At 49.3% G+C, this 23593-nt stretch overlaps 1 protein-coding gene across 1 annotated transcript in view; it reads right to left on the minus strand.

Moving 5' to 3' along the window:
• The window catches only part of LOC143664751 (uncharacterized), an 83883-nt gene that overhangs the window by 10979 nt on the left and 49311 nt on the right, over nt 1-23593 (minus strand). The window contains exon 9 of the mRNA XM_077138150.1: nt 2925-3059. The gene's annotated coding sequence lies outside the window, so the exon portion shown is untranslated. The remainder of the gene's footprint in view (nt 1-2924; nt 3060-23593) is intronic.

Genomic DNA, 23593 nt, shown 5'->3' on the forward strand with positions numbered 1-23593 from the left:
TGCTAATAACATTAATATCAAACATGTTGCCCTATCCTTGAATATAATTTACTTAATTTACGAATGCTAAAGAACTATTTTCCTCTAGAATACTTAAACCTGGTTGCTTAAAATAAATCTACCTTTGTAAGGTTTCATTTTAATGATATGCTATATTTATAAAAACAGTCTGTTAGTGTATTAGTTATATTTTGCTGCATAACAAATTACCATAAAGGTTCACATCTTAAATCAACAAAAATATCTTATTTCCCACAACTTCTGAGGACTGGGAATTTAGGAGTGCCTTATATGACTGGATCCCTCAGGAGATTGCAGTCAAATTGTTGAGGCTGCTTTCTTCTGCAGACTGAACTTTGGAAGAATGGGCTTCAAGCTCAGTCAAATGGTTGTTGTCATTGCATGGACCACTTTAAAGAGTTTTTTCCTACATGGCATCTTGTTTCCCGCTGAGTAAAAGATATAAAAAAGAGGAGAGAGACTGAAATAGAGAGACAGAAGAGAGCAAGAGAGAGAACCCACATTGGAAGTTTTAGTCCTTTATCACCTACTATCAAAGTGCCTGACCAACTTTGTATCGTATACTATTGATACATTTGGTTACACAAACCAGCCTTGGCAAAATGTGTAAGGACCCTATAAAAGAGTGTGAGTACTTGCAGGTGGAACTTGTGGGGGGTTATACTGGAGACTGGCTATTGTAGGAAGCAATGATTCTGTAACTATGCTTTGGAATTGTAAAAGGGAAGGAAATTTAGCCTTATCCTTCCTTCCTGGCCTTCCTCACTCCCTTCCTTCTTTCCTTCCCTTCTTCCATCCATCCTTCCTAGTGCTTTGTTAAACTAAAATTGCACACTTTTGCTTGATATAATTAAAATATATACTTTTATAATTTTTCCATGCATATTATTTTGAAACCTAGTAAGCCATTTGATTAGTAAACAGAATCAACAGGAAATATCTGAAAATAGAAAATTTCTAAAACTGTCTCATGTAACTGTGGGAATGCAGAGTCCAAAATCCGTAGGGCAGGCTGTGAAGCTGAGGACTCCGATGGAGGGTCTAGAAGAACTCCACAGGAGAGGCTCCCCAGCTGAAGCAGGAAGGGAGCCTGTCTCTTCTGAATCCTCCTTAAAAGGCTTCCAGTGATTAGATTAACCATCACTCATTGCAGGAGACATTTCTCTTGGCTAGTTACAAATGGAATCAGCTGTGGATGCAGCCGACGTGATTGTGACTGAATTCTAAGAAATGTCCTCATGGCAACAGACAGGCCAGCACTTGCCCAACCAAACAAACAAGTACCAGCACCTGGCCAAGTGGACACATGAACCTGACAGTGACAAACCCTATACCCTGACAATTCCATTCCTGGGAATTTATCAAAGGTACAGGAAAGCCAGGTCCACAGAGGGCTTTCCACAAGAATGGTCACAGCAGTATTGTTCATGACAGACAAAATTGGACACTACCATATTTCCATCAGCAGGAAAATGGATGGATTGCAGGATTCCCATGCCATGCTCAGCTGTAAAAATGAGTGAACTACTGATAAGGCAACGACATGGAATAATCTCAAAAACATTCTGCAGAGTGAAAGAAACCAAACCTAAGTTTATTTTCTGCTGGATTTCCATTTTTCAAGTTCTAGCACAGGCAAAACCAATCAGAACTGAGCTGACTGGAGGAGAGAGAAGCCTCAAAACCAATGCACTCAGCTAAAGCTGCCACCTGACATGGCATCTGCTCTCACCCAAAATGACAGGAAGCAGGGAGCCAAGAGAGCTGCACCGCTTGGTGTGCTCTGGTCACACAGCCTGCGGACTCTCGCCAGCCTACCAGGCCCCAAAGACCCCTGTTGGCCTCCTCCTGCCCAGACTTCCCCCTCAGGCTAGCCCTCCCTCCACCTCACCCCAATACTGGCTCCTAGGTGTCAGCACTGCCATGTAGCAGAAATTCACCCTGATGTGCCCTACTCAGCCTCCACCCTCGACCCTCTGAGGTGCCTGGCAAGGCCAGCCAGAGCATCCCACCATGCACAGTGGGTGCACTGCCTCAGCCGTGGCCCTGGCTGCTACAGGTGTGCCACAGACTTATCTGTGGCCTTGCTGTCATCCCACCTGCACAGTTTCCACAGAGCACCACCTGCCTCAGCTCCAAGACACCATGGCCTGAGAGGGCTGTCCGGATGCTCCAAACCCAGCCCCGTGCCTTGACTGCTCTGCCCTGCATCTCTGGATAGGGTACCCTCCCCATCCCCAGCCAGTCACCTCTGCTCTGCCAAGAGCCACAGTGGTCCAGGCCATGCCTTCACACCACCTGCCCCTCCACCTGCATCGTCCTCACCCGACACCCTGAGTTTCCAATAGTGTCTCCACTCTCACACCTACGCAAGGCCCACACTCACGAGCCACAACATCCAAGACAGCCTCTGGGGGCCTGGGGTGTATGCAAGGAGGGGAGATGAAATGGGCCTCCAGAGAACCCCTCCGCCTGCTGCCCAAGAACAGTGACCTTGCCCCATTGTGGAACAGGACTGCATGGGAAAAGCATGGGGAATGGGTCAAATGAGGTTGAGAAATGCCAGGATGACATCCCAGTTGTACCCCAGGGCTCTCACGGACCCACAGAAAGCCTGGCCTGCTTCCCCCTCCAACCTCGACCCCTGAAACCATAAGTCTGCGGAGGGCTGGACTGCAGGCAGATGCACTTGGATAGACAAGGGCCTGGGTCTCCACCACCTGAGGCTTTCTCCCCCTGGAGAGCAACCCCAAACACAGACACCCCCAAGCAAAAACACTGGCAGCTGGGAGATAAAACACCACATTGACCTTGGCCCCTCTGTGTGGCATCCCCACCGGCGCCTCCAGGGGCTCATCTACACTTTTGTTCTGCGTGCCTCACAGCCCTGAAGCAACACTTACCAGCAGAGGCTCTCCAGAACCAGCCACCAGGGCTCGGAGTTGCTGCCCAGAGGAGTAGGGAGGCATGAGTACGCAGCAGCTGTGAGAAGCAGCTCACCTGATAAAACTCCTGCAGCTGGTTCTTCTGCAGGCTTGCTGGATGGAAAGAAGAAAAAAGTGAAAAACCATTAGACACAGAAAATGCCCGACAGCTGTGCACAGACCCACCTGTACAAACATCCTCCACAAGGGGGTACCCCAACCTGGCAAAGGGCAGCCCCTGGACCTTGCACCCACCCTGTCACCCACCTTCCAGGCACAACTCAGGCACTTTGTCTCAGGGGCATGCCAGGGGCCCTGGGGAGGAGAATGTGGTGGGGGGAGGGGGGACCCCTGGGGGGTGGTTAAAAGGCACAGGGACACTTGGGGTTCACCATGCAGACCTTAGGGGGGGGTCATTGCAAGGACCCTGGGGGAGAATGCAGTGGGGGACTAGGGGAGGGGTGTCACACTGCTAACACATGCAGGCACATGGTGGAAACCCTGGGGGGATGGATACCACAGAGACACTGGGTCTGAACGCATGGGGACTGTGGAGGGTGGACACCACGGGGAACTGGGAGTGGATACCATGGGGGACCTGGGATGGACGCCATGGGATCCATGGAGGGTGGAGGTCACAGGGACCTGTGGTAGACTCTGTGGGGACCTGGAATGAAGGGATGGGGACCATGGAGTCTGGATGCTGTGGGGGCCGTGGAGGGTGGACACCGTGGGAACCATGAAGGGTGGATGCCATGGGGACCTGGCATGGAGGGTGTGTGGACCTGGCAGCGGATACTGTAGGGACCTGGGGTGGGCACCATGGAAAACACAGACAACCTCTGTGTTTTGGGGACTGTGCAGGGTGGATGCCACAGGGACCTGGGGTGGATGCTGTGAGAACCGTGGAGGGTGGTAACCATGGGGACCTGAGCTCGACACCTTGAGGACCTGGGCTGGATGCCATGGGGACTATGCATGGTGGACACTGCAGTTTCCTGGGGTGGACACCCTGGGAACCACAGAGGGTGGATGTCACAGAGACCTTGGCTCCGAACAAGGAGGATGTGCCCACTGGAGAAGAGAAACATTCAGACTCCTCGCCTGCCCACTGGCACGGTGGGGCCACCTTGGAGGGTGGCAGCAAGGACGTGGGGGAAGTAGTGTCATGCAGTGGGTACCTGTGTGAGTGTCTTTGGAGGCCCTGGGAGGCGACGAGGATGTGCTTTTCCACACGGCCCTGCCCTGGCCTGCCATCTCTGGGAAGCTGGAATCCCTGGCTCTGTGGTGCTTATAAAGCAGAAACTTCACACACACCACGAAGGGAATTGTTCAGAAGGGGGGGTGGCATTCACGGGGTCAGCAGTAAATGTCGGGGCTTTGAGGACAGAGAAGCCCCAGCCCTGCTGAAGGGATTTGGGCCTAGGGCACCTGGTCAGGACTGCCCAGGCAGTGACAACATGAGGCACCCTGCACAAGGGAGGACTGCCCTGCAGCTGGGGCAACTCAGCCTTGTCTGGTCCCTGTCACTCCACTCTGGGCCACAGGGCGGCTCACCAGTGCCCGCCATGGACTGCTGGCCCTGCCCAGGCCAAGAGGCTGGGAAGAAGACTCTGGGATGTGCAGGAGGAGACCTCAGGATGGGACCTTGGCACTAAAGCCCACTTGAGCACCAGCCCCAGGTGGGACAGGCTCCAAGTACCTGAGATGTGGGTGGGGCCTGGAGGCCCCTCAGGACAACACACAGCCAGGAGCCAGCCAGCAGGTGTCACACCAGGCAGAAGGCCAGGAAGTGACCATCCACATCTGGGAAGCCAGGGTAGCGCCAAACTCAGTGTAGCCCACCCAGCACAGCACCAGAAACAGCCCCTCTTTCCTCCTCTTCACGCGGCTAAACCAGCAGACACCATCAAAAGATGAACTACACAACTAAAAAGGGGCACGGGATATGAACACACTCAGAAGCCCACGAAGAGATGCTCAGCTCACCAGTCACTGAGACACACAACCCAGATCACAAGAGACCACCTCATACCACTCAGATGCCCATAACCATCATCAAGAGTTAAACTTAATAAACAATGACAACACCAGGGAAACCCGGATACTGTGTCAACACGAGGGACACCCAAGTCAGTAGGCTAAGCCCTTGATCCTGAGGCTTACTCTTGTGATGCTTAGTTGGAGCAAGAACCTTAGCTACCTATAGGCATGCCTATGAGTTACTTCTGGAGGACCTCTTTTGTTGCTCAGATGTGGCCTCACCCTCTTGAAGCCCAACTCTGCAAGTGAAATCATTGCCCTTCCCCTAAGTGGGACCTGACATCCAGGGGTGAAAGTCTCCCTGGCAACGTCGGAAGTGACTCCAGGGATGAGCCTGGCCCTGGCACCGTGGGATCAACAATGTCTTCCAGACAAAAATGGGGAAAAGAAGTGTTAACAAATAAGGTATCAGTGGCTGAGAGTTCAAATAGAATTGAGAGGCTCCTCTGGAATCACTCTTATACATGCTGCATTTACACATTGCCACCTATCATACCTTGCTGCCGCTGATAGCTTCAGCTGGGCCGCGCGACCGGTACACTGGGTGGGTTTGGGGCGAGCTCGCAGGAATTAACCTGGGTAAGCTGGAGCCGGCGCTTTCCCCAGCCGGCGGTCGCGAGAAGTCGTCACTCAGGCCAGATGCGGGTTTTAAGCTTTTATTGTTACACCCCGGGATGGGCCACCCGGGAACCCGAGGAGTGAGACGTCTGGGGTCCGAAGACCCCGGGGCTCGGACGACCCAGAGCGGGGTAAGCGTGGGGCTTAAGTACTCTCGGGGAGGGGTGGAGTCTTGGGCGCACACGTCAGGAAGGGACAGCCAATCACACAAGGCAGGAGGCAGTTGCTAGGCTGAGGGCTTAGGTTAGGTATAGAGGAGTGAAGAGAATAACAGGAAGGCTTGCGGTTTAGTGGTGAGTTACGGAAATGGGCGGTCTACAACAAGAGGGGGAAGGGGGGAACAGAGAGGGGGTTACAGGTACGGAGGGCAGAGAGTGAATGTGAGAGGGAGAGAAGGATTAAAAAATTTTAAGCATGGCTAGGCTCCAGTCCCTGAGAAATATGCCACAATTCCTCTCCTTTTTCTTTTAAAGGCTCACCTGTGTGACAGGTGGTGGGCATTAACCTTTGCTGGGAGGGGTAGGGATGAGATTCCCCTTGCACTTGAGGCTCAGAATTTCAGGGGAAGGGTATGTGCTGAGCCGACCCTTATGCAAATCTCATGTGCCCCAGAAGAGCCAGAGGAGGCCTGTTAGAGTGGCCCTCTTCTGCGGCTACTTTGTGCCGCACCCAGCGGTACCCATCTGGTAGCCTTTCGGCGGCCCCAGATGCACGCTCTCTGGTGACATGCAGCCCCCGTAGGGGAATGGAGAGAGGCAGGGAGTGGCGCAGGCATAGGCAGGCAAGGCTAGAGCCGCAGTAGCGCAGTGCCGACTGCACAAGATGGCCAGTCTTGAGAGCGACACCAACCTCAGGGTGATCAGTCCTGGGGGTGAGCAACACTAGCGAGCCATACCTGAGTCTGCCGATGGTCGTCCGCGTTGGCGAAGGGATTTTGGAGCTTTAGCGCGGCAAGAGCTAAGAGTTTTGTATTTCGTTTGTGACAAGAGATTTTTGAAAAGAGGCACTTAAGTAAGAAAAGGATAGCAATTAAAATTAGTAGGAGGACACCGTAGAAGATAAGGCTGGAAGGTTGGAAAAGGGAAGAGAATTTATGGAGGAGGTCCGAAAGGAGAGAGCTAGAGAGTTTATAGGTTTTCTATAGCTAGAATTTGAGTTTGAAGGCTGTGAGTATAGTTCCAATCACGCAGGGTGAGGCGAGGACGAGAGGTGTTGACAAGTACAGGGGTGACACAGAAACAGGGTTTGGTGGGTTAGGGAATTGAGTCTTGCCTGTAAGGACAGGGCCGAGGCGGTGGAACTGGTAAGGTTATTTATGACAGAAGCGGAGGTGGAGGTCTGGGTGAGCGCGACGGCTGCCGTGACCGAAGCTGTAACGGAGGCGACGATGGCCGCCGAGATGGCGGCGGTGATGCCGAAGTCTCGCTTAGCGCGTGAGCTGAGCTGAGTGACGGAGCTGTCCATGGGTAGTGCAGGAGCGACCCACCTGGTCGCGTTGAGCGGGATTCACAGGAGTCTAGGTTGAAGTACTATGAAAACTACTGAGAAAGAGGTATTAAGGTATCAACAAAAAGTTGTGGGAATGTGGGGGAATCGGGGGTGAGGAACAGTAATCCTGGGGGATATTGGACTGCGGCCCACACTTCGTTTTCAGGAGGTTTTGCAGAAGTGGCTGTGGAGAAAATTAGAAGTGTTACAGGGAGGAGTCGCCAGGTGGGAATTCCGGAGGGGCGTGCTAGGGAGAACATTTTTACTGAAAATAATAAGGTTAGCACCTAGAGGAAAAAATGAGCAGGTTAAAACACGCGATGATGCACAGGAAAATTATGGCAAGTAGGATTCTTTCAAAGAGGCTCCAATCCTTTGGAGCAACTGTTGCTGGGTAGCGTAGGGACCGGTAAGCCCATCCTGTTTGACTGCTTTGCGTAGCCGCTTTATTTCTTCCTCACTGTGGGGAACCCACGGGAATGGGCGTTGCGGGGATGGGGTGAGATTAATGGGGAAGAGGGCTGCCTGTGTCGGCGGCAGCGGCCGGACCGGGGGCCAGAGCTGCCCTGGACCCGAGGGGGGGTTGCCGCCTGTGGGATTGCAACAGGGCGGCCGGGTGTGAACGAGATGGCGATAGCTCTGTGACGGCCCTGCATAAGATGGTGGCGGGGGTACATAAGATGGCGGCTGCGCTTCCGGGAAGAAGGGGTTGGTGTTGCTAAGGGAAGGAGGACAGGCAGCAGGAGGGGGGACGGAAGGCATGGGGGGGGTTCGGGGCGCCCCACTTCCTCTCTCTTAGGGAGGGCGGGGTAGAGATCATGGCTCCCTTCCGGTCTGGAAGGGAAGAAGGCGGAAGGGTGGAGTTAGTTTTTCCGCCCTGAGGCTCTCTGCCATAGTCCTGTAGGGGTGGGTGCCTCTCGAGCCGCTCTTCAAGCTGCTCGAGCAAGGACTCCGCATCTGAGACCGACTCGGAGCCCGATGCGGAAACGTCTGCGGCGGCAGCAGTTACCGGTTTAGGGCGCGCACCTGGGGGACCTGGCTTTTAGAGAGAGATTGACCCATAACAAAATTTAGAGGGGACTACTCACTGCTTGTAGGACCTAGGACTGCGTTTATTTAGCAGGAGAGTCTAGTAGGCTTACCTTGGTTCAGAAGAGAGGTCCTAGGATCTCCAGTGTCCAGTCAGCGACGGAAGTGTAGAGGGTCCCTGTTCGGGCGCCAATTGCCGCTGATAGCTTCAGCCGGGCCGCGCGACCGGTACACTGGGTGGGTTTGGGGCGAGCTCGCGGGAATTAACCTGGGTAAGCTGGAGCCGGCGCTTTCCCCAGCCGGCGGTCGCGAGAAGTCTTCACTGAGGCCAGATTCGGGTTTTAGGCTTTTATTGTTACACTCCGGGATGGGCCACCCGGGAACACGAGGAGTGAGACGTCTGGGGTCCGAAGACCCCGGGGCTCGGACGACCCAGAGCGGGGTAAGCGTGGGGCTTAAGTACTCTCGGGGAGGGGTGGAGTCTTGGGCGCACACGTCAGGAAGGGACAGCCAATCACACAAGGCAGGAGGCAGTTGCTAGGCTGAGGGCTTAGGTTAGGTATAGAGGAGTGAAGAGAATAACAGGAAGGCTTGCGGTTTAGTGGTGAGTTACGGAAATGGGCGGTCTACAACAAGAGGGGGAAGGGGGGAACAGAGAGGGGGGTTACAGGTACGGAGGGCAGAGAGTGAATGTAGAGAGGGAGAGAAGGATTAAAAAATTTTAAGCATGGCTAGGCTCCAGTCCCTGAGAAATATGCCACACTTGCCAAACCCCAACCAAAACCGTTCCTGCCAATCCTAAACAACATCTCGGGCAACACATAAAAATAGACAAAGGTTCCATGCACTAGGGTAACTTTCAGTAACCTACAACCTCCACGTGAGTCCCTGGACCAGAGAAATACAGAGGGCCCAGCCCTTCCAGAACATCAACTCGTTCCTTCCATCCCCATACCCCATACCCCATATTATCGACAGTCCCTTCCAACAGTGAAACAGTTAAAAAGGGCATAGCCCTAAAGAGTGGGAGGAAGACCAAAGATGGAGATTGAGTTATACAGAGAAGGTAGGGTTTAACAAAGGAGTATGGCTGCAGAATCATTGAACCGATGTCCCTTTTAGTCTCCAGTATCTCAAGCAGTTAGAAGTAAAAACCTCAAATTGTGGAATTGTAACCCACACCAAAAACTGAAAGCTGTTCTACTAATGTGCCTTGAAACTTGCTGCTCTTTTCTATGTCACATTTCTCAACAACAACAACAAAAAAGCAATGACAAGCCCTGGCAAAGATGGGAGAACTGGAACCGCGCGCAGTTGCTGCCGGGACCTGTGCGGCAACTCCGGAAAGCAGTCAACAACTCGCCTGTGCCAGCACCCCACTCCCAGTGTGCGTGCTCCGAAAGCTGGAAAGCCGCCGAGAACACCTGCACATGGTGAGCACTGCAACTCCCTCCACAAGGGCAGCACAGCGGGGGCCACGTGGGCGCCCACCACGGAAGACCCACACACAAACGGGACCAGCCATAGGACCGGGCGCTGTCGCACCACCAAAGGAGCAAAGGCCTGACGCGCGGGAGAGAAGCGGACACGGAACGAGGGACGCGGTCAGCTCCAAGTATGGAAGCGCCCAGAGTAGGGACATCCTAGAGAAGGGGCAGACTGTGGTCGCCAGGCCTGGGGGTGACACGGGGTGACTGCGGGGTGACAAAGTGTTCTAAAGTAGATTAATGCAATGGTGGCGCCAGTTTGTAAAGACGCTAAACAACATCGTGGTATAGGCTTTAAACAGGCGCTTTTACGGTATATAAACTGCATCTCAGTTAAAGGTAGGTATAAAAGAAATTTAAGATATGAATTTGCACAGCATTTAAGTAAAACGGGTTAAAAAAAAGGATGAAGCAAACGGAAGGGTGGGTAAGTTTGGGGTCCGTGCTCCAGACTCCAGGGTGGTATTCCCCGGGCGGTATTCAGAGACCGGTTTTCGGTATTCGAGGGGGCCACGGGTTCTGGGCGGGGCCAGGGGCCCAGAGTTGGGGCTGGGAAGCGGCACTCGGGGACAGAATTCGGGGTTCAGAGCTCGGGGGCCCTGCGGCCCGCGCCCCCCATCACCCGCCCGCCATCCGACAGCGGCGGGCACTCACGTGTTCCAAGGCGAGTCCATGTTGGCGGTGACCAGCAGGACCACGGCGCCCCGACGGCCGCTCGGCCCGCCACGGCTCTTCAGCGCCACCCGGCGGGTCTCTGAGGCAGCCGCGGGGCATCAGCTGCGCCTGGGGGCGGCCCCGCGGTACATCGCGGTGGGTTGAGGGCCGGGGCCGGCGGAGCCGGTGCGGAGCCTTTAGATTCCCGCCGGGATACTTCTGGCAGTCGTGGCCGCCGCCTCCTGCTGAGTGCAAGTCCCCCCCTCGGAAGGCGGGGGTCGTCCTGGTTGCTCCCGTGTCTGTCGGTCCTAACCCCTCGCGGGCCCTGCCCCGCCCCGCCCCACACGGCGAGGAGACTCCCTTAAAGGGGCCGCGTCGACGGGCGCTTGAGGCCGGCGAGCTGCTCTGCAGCACAGATTCCTGCTTGTGAGACTCCAGGGAGCAGAGGACCAGGCCGTGAGGTCAGTTTGTCGCAGGGCGCAGAACCTCTTGGTCTCCGCGCCGGGTGGCGGTGGGGAACGGTCCACGGGGGGTTCGATTTGACTGACACGCGCGCGCCCAGGCCGACCCCCACCTTCCGAGGGGCGGGGCTGGACTTACACTCAGCCCGAGGCGGCGGCGCTGACGGTTAGAAGTTGCCCTAACCGTTTCCCTGCCCGAGCCTAACGGCTCCGCGCGGACCACCCGGTGGGACTGCGCCTCACGCTGAGGGCCTGCCGAGGCGAGAGACTGCGCGGGGCAGCGGACAAAACTGCAGCCAGCGAGCCTTAAATGGGGGCAGAGCCCGTTGGTCTCCGCGCCGGGAATCTTCTCGCAGTGGAAGCCGCAGCTGCCTCCTGCTGAGTGCAAGTCCCGCCCCGCCCCTCCCGAGGTCATCCGATCTGCTTTCTCCACAATCTCCCATCATCACTGCACAATCTGAACACATCGCTGACTCCTTCCTCAGTCAGCAGATCAGGACTTGCTTTAGGACACACTCCATACACCTCATTTGCTTCACAAGGCAGTGGGACCCTCTTTTCAGGCTCTCCCAGCTGCCCTTCCCACTCCCTCACTCACTAGCTTTCTTCCTGTCTGTCTCTCTGTTTTTCTCCCTCCCTCTCTCACTTTCCCATCCTTGTCAACAACATTGTAACTTTAAGTTCTCCCTTGGCTTCTCTCCCAGATCTGGAAGCTGGAAGCCTACAGGCAGCAGAGGGCTGGGCATGTACCAGCATTTCTAGCTGTGATCTTGGAGCCTTGTCTCAGCAAACAAACAAACACATAACTGCCACAGTGGTTGACCATGTGCAAGTGAAGGCTTCTTTGAGTCTGGATCCTGACCAAGCATTTTGCCATGCTGACTATTTCAATTTCCCTGGGTCTCCTCTGCCCTTTCACGGGTCTGGACAGCTACCACCAGCCATAGTGGCTTTGACCTTTTGCTAACTGTCCATTCTGTTTTAAAGGACCGAGGCAGGTCCCACCAACTGAACCAAATGTCAAATTCATAACGTGGCCAACAGAAATAACTCATGAGGGATCATGATGGGGCAGGGTGGAGGGAGGGCAATACTATTTTTAAATGCTGTGCACACTCCTCTAATATACAATGAAATAGTATGCATCATCCCTACCCAGCTTTTTCTAAACCATCCAGAACTCAGGGTATTCAGCCCAGGTGTCTTACAGTATCCTAAGTCCCAAAGGTTCCATCAGATAAAACAACTGGGTGACTCCACAGTGGAGAAGTACCCCACCTGAACAGCTTCTGAGAAATATTTCTGAAGACCTTATTACATTCTAGAGCAATGCTGTCCAATAAAAACAGATTGCCAACCACATTAGCAAGGAACAAAAAAAATTTTTTTAAGTAAAATATAGAGAGACATTAAAAATAATTTTGAGGACTTCCTGGAAGATGGCGGCTTAGTAAGATGCGCGGATCTTAGTTTCTTCTCCAGGACACCTACTAGGGGAGTAGAAACGATACAGAAAGCGCCCAAAGCCACAACAGAGATAAAAAAGACAGCGTACCCCATCCTGGAACGGCTGGCTGGCTGAGAGAAGCAGCTCGGGTGAGATCGCCGAGGCGCGCGGGCCTTACCGGGCAGGGTGGCAAGCGGCCGGAGTTACTCCCTTCCCCCTTCCCGGGCTGGCTCGGAGAATTGGAGAGGTGGTCCCCTGAAACCAAGGCGACTGGCGCCCACACCACGCGCAGCCCCCGGAACAACTGAGAGAATTGGATCGGAAACCCCCAGGCCGCGGAGAACGGTGACCCCGTGACTCCCGGGGAACGTGCACTCACTCGGGCAGGCCGCTGCCGCTGGCGCCCTCCCGCCACGCTTGTTGCCCAGGGCCGACTAGGAAATTCGGACGGGCTCTTTCCCTGGCTGCGGCGACCAGCAACCCTCCCTGCGTTCGGACCCTGGGCCGGCTCAAGCCGCTTCGGCTAGCGAACACCCAGGACGGCGAGAGTTTTCCAAAGTTTAAGGTCCCACAGCACCTTTTACTGGTGGGACCCGCAGACAAACGTGTTCCACGAGCGCCACCTACTGGGCAGGATAAGAAAAACAGAACCCAGAGATTTCACAGAAAAATATTACAACCTTGCTGGGTCCAACACCAAGAGAAATCTGAATAAATGCCCAGACACCAGCAGCAGAAGATAACTGTCCACGCTCAAAAGATGGAGAATATGGCTCAGTCAAAGGAACAAACCAATAGCTCAAATGAGACACAAGAGCTGAGACAACTAATGCTGAATATACGAACAGAAATGGAAAACCTCTTCAAAATGAAATCGATAAATTGAGGGAGGACATGAAGAGGACATGGGCTGAACATAAAGAAGAAATAGAAAAACTGAAAAAACAAATCACAGAGCTTATGGAAGTGAAGGATAAAGTAGCAAACATAGAAAAAATAATGGATAGCTACAATGATAGATTTAAAGAGACAGAAGATAGAATTAGTGATTTGGAGGATGGAACATCTGAATTCCAAAAAGAAACAGAAACTATAGGGAAAGAATGGAAAAATTTGAACAGGGTATCAGGGAACTCAAGGACAATATGAACCGCACAAATATACGTGTTGTGGGTGTCCCAGAAGGAGAAGAGAAGGGAAAAGGAGGAGAAAAACTAATGGAAGAAATTATCACTGAAAATTTCCCAACTCTTATGAAAGACCTAAAATTACAGATCCAAGAAGTGCAGCGCACCCCAAAGAGATTAGACCCAAATAGGCGTTCTCCAAGACACTTACTAGTTAGAATGTCAGAGGTCAAAGAGAAAGAGAAGATCTTGAAAGCAGCAAGAGAAAAACAATCCATTACATACAAGGGAAACCCAATAAGACTTTGTGTAGATTTCTCAGCAGAAACCATGGAAGCTAGAAGACAGTGGGATGATATATTTAAAATACTAAAAGAGAAAAACTGCCAACCAAGACTCCTATATCCAGCAAAATTATCCTTCAAAAATGAGGGAGAAATTAAAACATTCTCAGACAAAAAGTCACTGAAAGAATTTGTAACCAAGAGACCAGCTCTGCAAGAAATACTAAAGGGAGCACTAGAGTCAGATACAAAAAGACAGAAGAGAGAGATATGGAAAAGAGTGTAGAAAGAAGGAAAATCAGATATGATATATATAATACAAAAGGCAAAATGTTAGAGGAAAATATTATCCAAACAGTAATAACACTAAATGTCAATGGACTGAATTCCCCAATCAAAAGACATAGATTGGCAGAATGGATTAAAAAACAGGATCCTTCCATATGCTGTCTACAGGAAACACATCTTAGACCCAAAGATAAACATAGGTTGAAAGTGAAAGGTTGGGAAAAGATACTTCATGCAAATAACAACCAGAAAAGAGCAGGAGTGGCTATACTAATATCCAACAAATTAGACTTCAAATGTAAAACAGTTAAAAGAGACAAAGAAGGACACTATATACTAATAAAAGGAACAATTAAACAAGAAGACATAACAATCATAAATATTTACGCACCGAATCAGAATGCCCCAAAATATGTGAGGAATATACTGCAAACACTGAAAAGGGAAATAGACTCATATACCATAATAGTTGGAGACTTCAACTCACCACTCTCATCAAGGGACAGAACATCTAGACAGAGGATCAACAAAGAAATAGAGAATCTGAATATTACTATAATGAACTAGACTTAATAGACATTTATAGGACATTACATCCCACAACAGCAGGATACACCTTTTTCTCAAGTGCTCATGGATCATTCTCAAAGATAGACCATATGCTGGGTCACAAAGCAAGTCTTAACAAATTTAAAAAGATTGAAATCTTACACAACACTTTCTCGGACCATAAAGGACTGATGTTGGAAATCAATAATAGGCAGAGTGCCAGAAAATTCACAAATACGTGGAGGCTCAACAACACACTCTTAAACAACGACTGGGTCAAAGAAGAAATTGCAAGAGAAATTAGCAAATACCTCGAGGCGAATGAAAATGAAAACACAACATATCAAAACTTATGGGACGCAGCAAAGGCAGTGCTAAGAGGGAAATTTATTGCTCTAAATGCCTATATCAGAAAAGAAGAAAAGGCAAAAATTCAGGAATTAACTATCCATTTGGAAGAACTGGAGAAAGAACAGCAAGCTAACCCCAAAGCAAGCAAAAGGAAAGAAATAACAAAGATTAGAGCACAAATAAATGAAATTGAAAACATGAAAACAATAGAGAAAATCAATAAGGCCAGAAGTTGGTTCTATGGAAAAACAATAAGATTGATGGGCCCTTAGCAAGATTGACAAAAAGAAGAAGAGAGAGGATGCAAATAAATAAGATCAGAAATGGAAGAGGAGACATAACTACTGACCTCACAGAAATAAAGGAGGTAATAACAGGATACTATGAACAACTTTACGCTAATAAATACAACAATTTAGAGGAAATGGACGGGTTCCTGGAAAGACATGAACAACCAACTTTGACTCAAGAAGACATAGATGACCTCAACAAACCAATCACAAGTAAAGAAATTGAATTAGTCATTCAAAAGCTTCCTAAAAAGAAAAGTCCAGGACCAGATGGCTTCACATGTGAATTCTACCAAACGTTCCAGAAAGAATTAGTACCAATTCTCTTCAAACTCTTCAAAAAAATCGAAGAGGAGGGAAAACTACCTAATTCATTCTATGAAGCCAACATCACCCTCATACCAAAACCAGGCAAAGATATTACAAAAAAAGAAAACTACAGACCAATCTCTCTAATGAATACAGATGCAAAAATCCTCAATAAAATTCTAGCAAACCGTATCCAACAACACATTAAAAGAATTATACATCATGACCAAGTAGGATTCATCCCAGGTATGCAAGGATGGTTCAACATAAGAAAATCAATTAATGTAATACACCATATCAACAAATCAAAGCAGAAAAATCACATGATCATCTCAATTGATGCAGAGAAGGCATTCGACAAGATTCAACATCCTTTCCTGTTGAAAACACTTCAAAAGATAGGAATACAAGGGAACTTCCTTAAAATGATAGAGGGAATATATGAAAAACCCACAGCTAATATCATCCTCAATGGGGAAAAATTGAAAACTTTCCCCCTAAGATCAGGAACAAGACAAGGATGTCCACTATCACCACTATTATTCAACATTGTGTTGGAGGTTCTAGCCAGAGCAATTAGACAAGAAAAAGAAATACAAGGCATCAAAATTGGAAAGGAAGAAGTAAAACTATCACTGTTTGCAGACGATATGATACTATACGTCGAAAACCCAGAAAAATCCACAACAAAACTACTAGAGCTAATAAATGAGTACAGCAAAGTAGCAGGTTACAAGATCAACATTCAAAAATCTGTAGCATTTCTATGGGCGGGCCGCGGTGGCTCAGCGGGCAAAGTGCTTGCCTGCTATGCCGGAGGACCTCGGTTCGATTCCCGGCCCCAGCCCATGTAACAAAAAACGGAAAAACAAAATACAATAAAACAAGAAAATGTTTAAAAAATGTTTCCCTTTCTTCCTTCCTTCCTTCCTTCTCTCTGTCTTTCCTTTAAAAAAAAAAAAAAAAAATCTGTAGCATTTCTATACACTAGTAATGAACAAGCTGAGGGGGAAATCAAGAAACGAATCCCATTTACAATTGCAACTAAAAGAATAAAATACCTAGGAATAAATTTAACTAAAGAGACAAAAAACCTATATAAAGAAAACTACAAAAAACTGCTAAAAGAAATCACAGAAGACCTAAACAGATGGAAGGGCATACCGTGTTCATGGATTGGAAGACTAAATATAGTTAAGATGTCAATCCTACCTAAATTGATTTACAGATTCAATGCAATACCAATCAAAATCCCAACAACGTATTTTTTAGAATTAGAAAAACCAATAAGCAAATTTATCTGGAAGGGCAGGGTGCCCCGAATTGCTAAAAACATCTTGAGGAAAAAAAACGAAGCTGGAGGTCTCGCGCTGCCTGACTTTAAGGCATATTATGAAGCCACAGTGGTCAAAACAGCATGGTATTGGCATAAAGATAGATATATCGACCAATGGAATCGAATAGAGTGCTCAGATATAGACCCTCTCATCTATGGACATTTGATCTTTGATAAGGCAGTCAAGCCAACTCACCTGGGACAGAGCAGTCTCTTCAATAAATGGTGCCTAGAGAACTGGATATCCATATGCAAAAGAATGAAAGAAGACCCATCTCTCACACCCTATACAAAAGTTAACTCAAAATGGATCAAAGATCTAAACATTAGGTCTAAGACCATAAAACAGTTAGAGGAAAATGTTGGGAGATATCTTATGGATCTTACAACTGGAGGTGGTTTTATGGACCTTAAACCTAAAGCAAGAGCACTGAAGAAGGAAATAAATAAATGGGAACTCCTCAAAAGTAAACACTTTTGTGCATCAAAGAACTTCATCAAGAAAGTAGAAAGACAGCCTTCACAATGGGAGACAATATTTGGAAATGATATATCAGATAAAGGTCTAGTATCCAGAATTTATCAAGAGATTGTTCATCTCAACAACAAAAAGACAGCCAACCCAATTACAAAATGGGAAAAAGACTTGAACAGACACCTCTCAGAAGAGGAAATACGGATGGCCAAGAGGCACATGAAGAGATGCTCAATGTCCCTGGCCATTAGAGAAATGCAAATCAAAACCACAATGAGATATCATCTCACACCCACCAGAATGGCCATTATCAACAAAACAGAAAATGACAAGTGCTGGAGAGGATGCGGAGAAAGAGGCACACTTATCCACTGTTGGTGGGAATGTCAAAGGGTGCAACCACTGTGGAAGGCAGTTTGGCGGTTCCTCAAAAAGCTGAATATAGAATTGCCATACGACCCAGCAATACCATTGCTAGGTATCTACTCAAAGGACTTAAGGGCAAAGACACAAACGGACATTTGCACACCAATGTTTATAGCAGCATTATTTACAATTGCAAAGAGATGGAAACAGCCAAAATCTCCATCAACAGAAGAGTGGCTAAACAAACTGTGGTATATACATACGATGGAATATTATGCAGCTTTAAGACAAGATAAACTTATGAACCATGTAATAACATGGATGGACCTAGAGAATATTATGCTGAGTGAATCCAGCCAAAAACTAAAGGACAAATACTGTATGGTCCCACTGATGTGAACGGACATTCGAGAATAAACTTGAAATATGTCATTGGTAACAGAGTTCAGCAGGAGTTAGAAACAGGGTAAGACAATGGGTAATTGAAGCTGAAGGGATACAGACTGTGCAACAGGACTAGATACAAAAACTCAAAAATGGACAGCACAATAATACCTAATTGTAAAGTAATCATGTTAAAACACTGAATGAAGCTGCATCTGAGCTATAGGTTTTTGTTTTGTTTTGTGTTGTTTTGTTTTGATTTTACTATTATTACTTTTATTTTTTTCTCTATATTAACATTCTATATCTTTTTCGGTTATGTTGCTAGTTCTTCTAAACCAATGCAAATGTACTAAGAAATGATGATCATGCAGCTATGTGATGATGTTAAGAATTAATGATTGCATGTGTAGAATGGTATGATCTCTAAATGTTGGGTTAATTTCTTTTTTTCTGTTAATTAAAAAAAAAAAAAAGAGAAGGGATAATTGGAGATGAAGGGATACAGACTGTACAACGGGACTGGATATAAAAACTCAGAAATGGACAGCACAATACTACCCAATTGTAATGCAATTATGTTAAAACACTGAATGAAGCTGCATGTGAGGTATAGGTTTTTTGTTTTTGTTTTTTTTTTTTTTTTTCTTTCTATTATAGTTTTAATTCTTAGTCTGTTCTCTTTTTATTTCTTTTTCTAAATCGATGCAAATGTACTAAGAAATGATGAATATGCAACTATGTGATGTTATTAAGAATTACTGATTGTACATGTACATTGAAATGATTTCTAATTGTTTTGTTAATTCTTTTTTTAATTAATAAAAAAAAATGCAAAAAAAAAAAAAAAAAAAAAAGAATGAAAGGAGAAGGCTATTCATGCTTCCTCAAGAGGCAGGAAATATGTCAGAGAGGAAATCAGTATGGATTTGAGAAATCAGTATGGATATACCTGGTGGAAGAAGAGGAAGGGGGAGGGGCAGTCCAAGCAAAGGAACCAGCATGTGGAAAGGAATTGTCATGTGCATGGGGTACTGAAAAGGGGAGTTGTGAGTTGGAAACCAGGAGATGGTCATGGAAGGTGGACAGAAGGAAACAGGCTGGAAAGGTGAGCGGGTGCCAGAATGTGAGGAACCAGGAACAGCCTGCAGGGTTGGATGCTCCTCCAGAATCAAGAAACTTCTTTGAGTAAAGATGATCCCTCTAGGGGGAGTTTAGAGGTTGGGTTACACAGAGATCAATAAGGAAGATGCTTTAATGTTCTGCAACAGAAAAGAGGGGGGCATGAAATGAAGCAGTAGCAACAGGCTGAATAGCTGGGGACAGATGGAAGAGTTGCTTCTGAGATGGGTTTCCTAAGATTCTGGTAATTGAGTAACTGTGGGGATTGAGGAAGAGTACAAGGAAAGGATGGTTCCAAGGTAACTGGGTGAGAAAGCTGCATAGATGGTGCTGTAATTAGACATGGTGGGACATGGGAGCAGGGCAGGTTTGGCATTAGGAGCTGGGGAAGGAAGAGAATATGAGCCTAGTTGTAAACACATTACATTTGATGTGATCCAAACAGCAGAGGGCTGTCCCCACTGGATCTTATAAGTTGAAAGTCACAGAATCTTTAAATGAAGAAACACAAAAAGTGCCTGGCCTTGGGGTCAGGAAGAGCTCCGGGAGCTGTAATGGTCCTTGGTTGGCGCGACTGAACAGAGCCCCAGAGTCGACCATGAGGGCAGGAGGGCGGTGTGAGCAGCTGCCCAGGACCTGGACCCATCGGCTGCTTCTATGAGGTGCCACGTGGCTGGGACGGCTGCCTGGGCTCCCACTCACAATTCAGAAGCGTCTGTTTTAGGTCATCCACATGCTAGAAAATGGAGAGGTGGCAGCTCTGACATGAGACCAGTGGCTGTGGCTCAGCCTGGATGTTCCTGGGACTCAAACACAGCCAGAGCCCGCTGCCCAACCCTGGGGGGAAGGCAGCCATACATGCCCCATGCCCAGACCAGGGAGAGGCCTGGTGCCCAGAGCTTGCAGGCAGAACTATCACCTCTAGGGCCACCACAGACAACGGCACGAATTAAACAACCAAGTTTAAACATACAGAAGTTTCCTTCTCAAACTGACAAAGAGGAATAGGTACCACTGTAAGGAAAGTGATTGCTTCTTAAGCAAACTCACTATCCAGGACTAGGAGCATTCGATTGACACACTGAAGGGATAAGTGAACGTGGCCAAAGCACGGGCAGGGCACCCTGTGGTGGGGTGCCAGTCCTGCCTGTGGCATAAGCCTCACTGCCGTGTGCAGACATGAACCTGGGGATGCAGGGTTGGTGGGTGGCCCCGCAGGCGCATTCATCAATTCTTCATGCCCGTCCCTCTAAATGTGACCCTGCTCTGAGCTTCCATCCCCAGACAACTTCATGATGCAGAATAAGGAGGCCCCCGATAGTGAGAAATCGCAAAGCCTGAGGTGATGGGCAGAGGGCAGTGGGGCCCGGGCCTGGCCGCGCCACACAGGGGCTGAGAGCAGATGTGCATGGTACCCAATACCTGAACTCAAAGGAAAAGCCTACAAAAGAAATGGACCAGAAAATCGCCATCTGCAGTGGTTCAGAATGAAAGCACCTGGAGGCAGAAGGCCTGTCAGGGATAAATCTCAGCAGAGGATCCACACGCCACTGGGAAGTCCCAGTGCCCTCCTGTCCATGCATTCCCATGCACAGCTCAAACCCGACTGAGAAGCTGAGAAGCTCATAGCTGATTACAAAATGGCTCTGTCCATCCGCCTGAGTCTAACATGGCTGCTGGCTTTGCTCTTTTATGAAACCTGTGCCACTATCAGCAAGGTCTCCTGAAAAGGAGGGAATAAAATGAGAACAAATCCGTGCCTGGAAACTGCCCAGAAGCCTGCAAGGGGTGTGGGGGGCTCTCACCATGCACGTACTAGACCGAAGGGAGAGGACCCACCCAGGGGCTCCCCAGAGGGCAACAGGCACAGGCTCTGACAGCCAGAGCCACCGGGACGAAGGTTGTTCACAGCCCCCAGTGTGAGCACACAGGATGAGCCCCTGCACCCCGCCCCTGCCTCCAGCTTCCAGGCAATTCCTGGCTGCGTGCAGAACAGAGTGGGTGACTGGGAGGCCCGTGTCAGCCATCTCCCCCGCTCCTGAAAGCTGCCCAGTCTCTCCACACGAATGACCTGCAGCGCAGGGTTCAGTGAAACGTCTCCCTGCACCCACAGCCTGGGGCTTCGCACCTCTCTTCTCCTAGTCTGGCCGGCGTTCACCCTCCTCTGCTCTGGCCGGTGTCAACTGACTTCCCCTTAAACACACATGCTCTTGCTATCACTCACTCTTGAAACTTGGGCTGCTCACATGGCTAACAGGCCTTGGTTTAATCACATCAGCTAGTGGATTAAAATGAGCACCCAAGAACCCGGTCACCGACGCTCATTCTGGGTATAGTGCCTCTGGGAGCAGATGCAGAGTCCTGGCACTGTGCTGGAACAGGGACTGCACAGAGGCGGATGGCACTGTGTCGGCCCAACAGAGACTGAGTGGACGGCACCACATCTTCCCAATGGGGACTGCGCAGAGGTGGACACTGCTGCATTCCTGACTTAGATCTGAAATCCTAAGGTTTCCTGGATCTGCCCTCCTCCCCAGGACACTGCTACGATATCAAAGAAACCTGATGTTCATGCAGTAAATGCTGGGGCCTGAGCTTCAGAAAATGCAAGATGGTTCTTGTGAAACACTGACCACAGGCCGACTACGTAGAAACTCACCTCTGCTGATCTTACTATACTATAATGTTTGATAAACTCTAGCCATAAAAGTGTCTAAAAACAAAAAGGCCTACAAGTGAAAGCTCCACATAACATTTCTCATGCAGCAGTGATTAAAGAGATGATTGGAAAGGATTTTGAAAAGATGCTTTATAAAGAAAGGCCTGAGTCCTTTACAAGAGTTTTCCTTAAAACAAGTTATTGGAAAATTACCTTTCAAATTAAATTTTTTCAAAGGACTCTAGAAAATAGAATTCACTCTAGAGAACAAAGATGATGTTGTGTGCTGTGAATACTTCTCCAGTAATGTTGACTGCGGATATAAATCTGTGTTCCATATAGTATACTATCAAATCAACATAATGATCTTGCTGTAGAAGTATTAGCTGAAATGGCTGTTCCTGTCCTGGATTTGTTCGGTTATGCTGGACTCACAGGTTGTGCTGCCCAGAACTGCCTCCAGGAATTAAGAAGCATGCCCCAGGAATGCCGAATCCCACTGATCCATCAGAGAACACAGCAGTGCACTGAGATGCTGCCACTGCCAGGTACAAAAAATCCAAACAACAAACTCTGCCCCATGGACCTCCAGTCCTCGGACTTGATCTAAGTTTTGGGAGCACAGGCCCCGAGTGGGCATTGTCCCTGGTAACCACCATCCACAGTTGTCCCTGTAGACACATTCACACAACAGACTGGAGATGCAAATGGCAGGCCCCCATTCCAGCAGATCTGAAACAGGGCTTCGGTGCTGGGTCTGCAGGACAGCTCCCTGAGGACAGTGCCCCAGTGGATCCTCCATCAGCCCCAGTGCAGGGGTGGGCACGAGATGGTTGTGCTGTCTGTGAGATGTGCATGGAAGTGATGGTCCCCTGGTGCCATGATTCGTGAGCTCCCCACAGGTGTGGGATGAGACATGGACACCCAAAGAGATGGCTGCAGAGACGCTGGAGCGGAGAATGGTCAGTGCAGTCCAAACCTGTCATCTGCCATGCTGTTTTGGATGAAACTGGCATAGTGGCATGGAATGGCCAGGGTCCCTGTGCTCCCGTGACCTGGCCTTCAGCATCCTTCCCCATCACATGGAAGTGCCCGTGCAGGTGCTGCATCAGGCAAGTTCGCTCTCAGGCCCCAGGCTGTTCCCAGCTGGAGCAAAGGGGGTACCGGAGAAGGGGGTGTGGCACTGGCAAGAGGAAAGCGAGGATGGAGGTTGGTTTTCACGGACCAGCTGGGGTTGCAACCCGGCAATGTGCGTCCTCACAGCTCTGCGAAGCTGACGCCACAGCTGGCACCTAGCTGGTGAAATGAAGGTCTGGCACGGCTGGTGACTCCCAGACCCAACAGCCAGCACACCCTCTGCAGCACCAACTCAAGGGAAGGTGCCTCACTGGTGCTAGGGGTGAGAGCAGAGGCCGCACAGGGTCTTTCCAAAGGAACACATGAGCCTAGCCCCAGTTGCACATGCAAGCACCAAAGCAGAGTCAGATCTAACACCTTTACCCAACCAGGTTCGTTTCAAAGACGCAAACCCACCATGAGGATTTTGTGTGGGTCTCAGGGTAGGGAAGATGGACAGACGTAAAAAGGAGGGTCATTAACAGACACTAACCAAAAGAACCAAGAGATGGGACGGGGCTGTTTCTGGGTTTCCACTGGACATTACCCCAGGCTTGCAGGAGGGAGGCTAGAATGAGCTGTCCTCAGTCTAGCCATCTACCTGCTGCTCCTCTCATGGACTCAGACCTGCTCTCCCTCAGAGCCCTTTCTGGTGTGCCTCAGGCCCTGGAGGAGGGAAACCTACTTGTGGCTGCAGAGAAGTGTCCCGACTCTGGGTCTGAAACAGACTGCGTCAGCATAAGCAGGCCTGGGGGACAAGGGTCA

Source organism: Tamandua tetradactyla, chromosome 20, assembly GCF_023851605.1.
Source record: "Tamandua tetradactyla isolate mTamTet1 chromosome 20, mTamTet1.pri, whole genome shotgun sequence".
Lineage (NCBI taxonomy): Eukaryota > Metazoa > Chordata > Mammalia > Pilosa > Myrmecophagidae > Tamandua > Tamandua tetradactyla.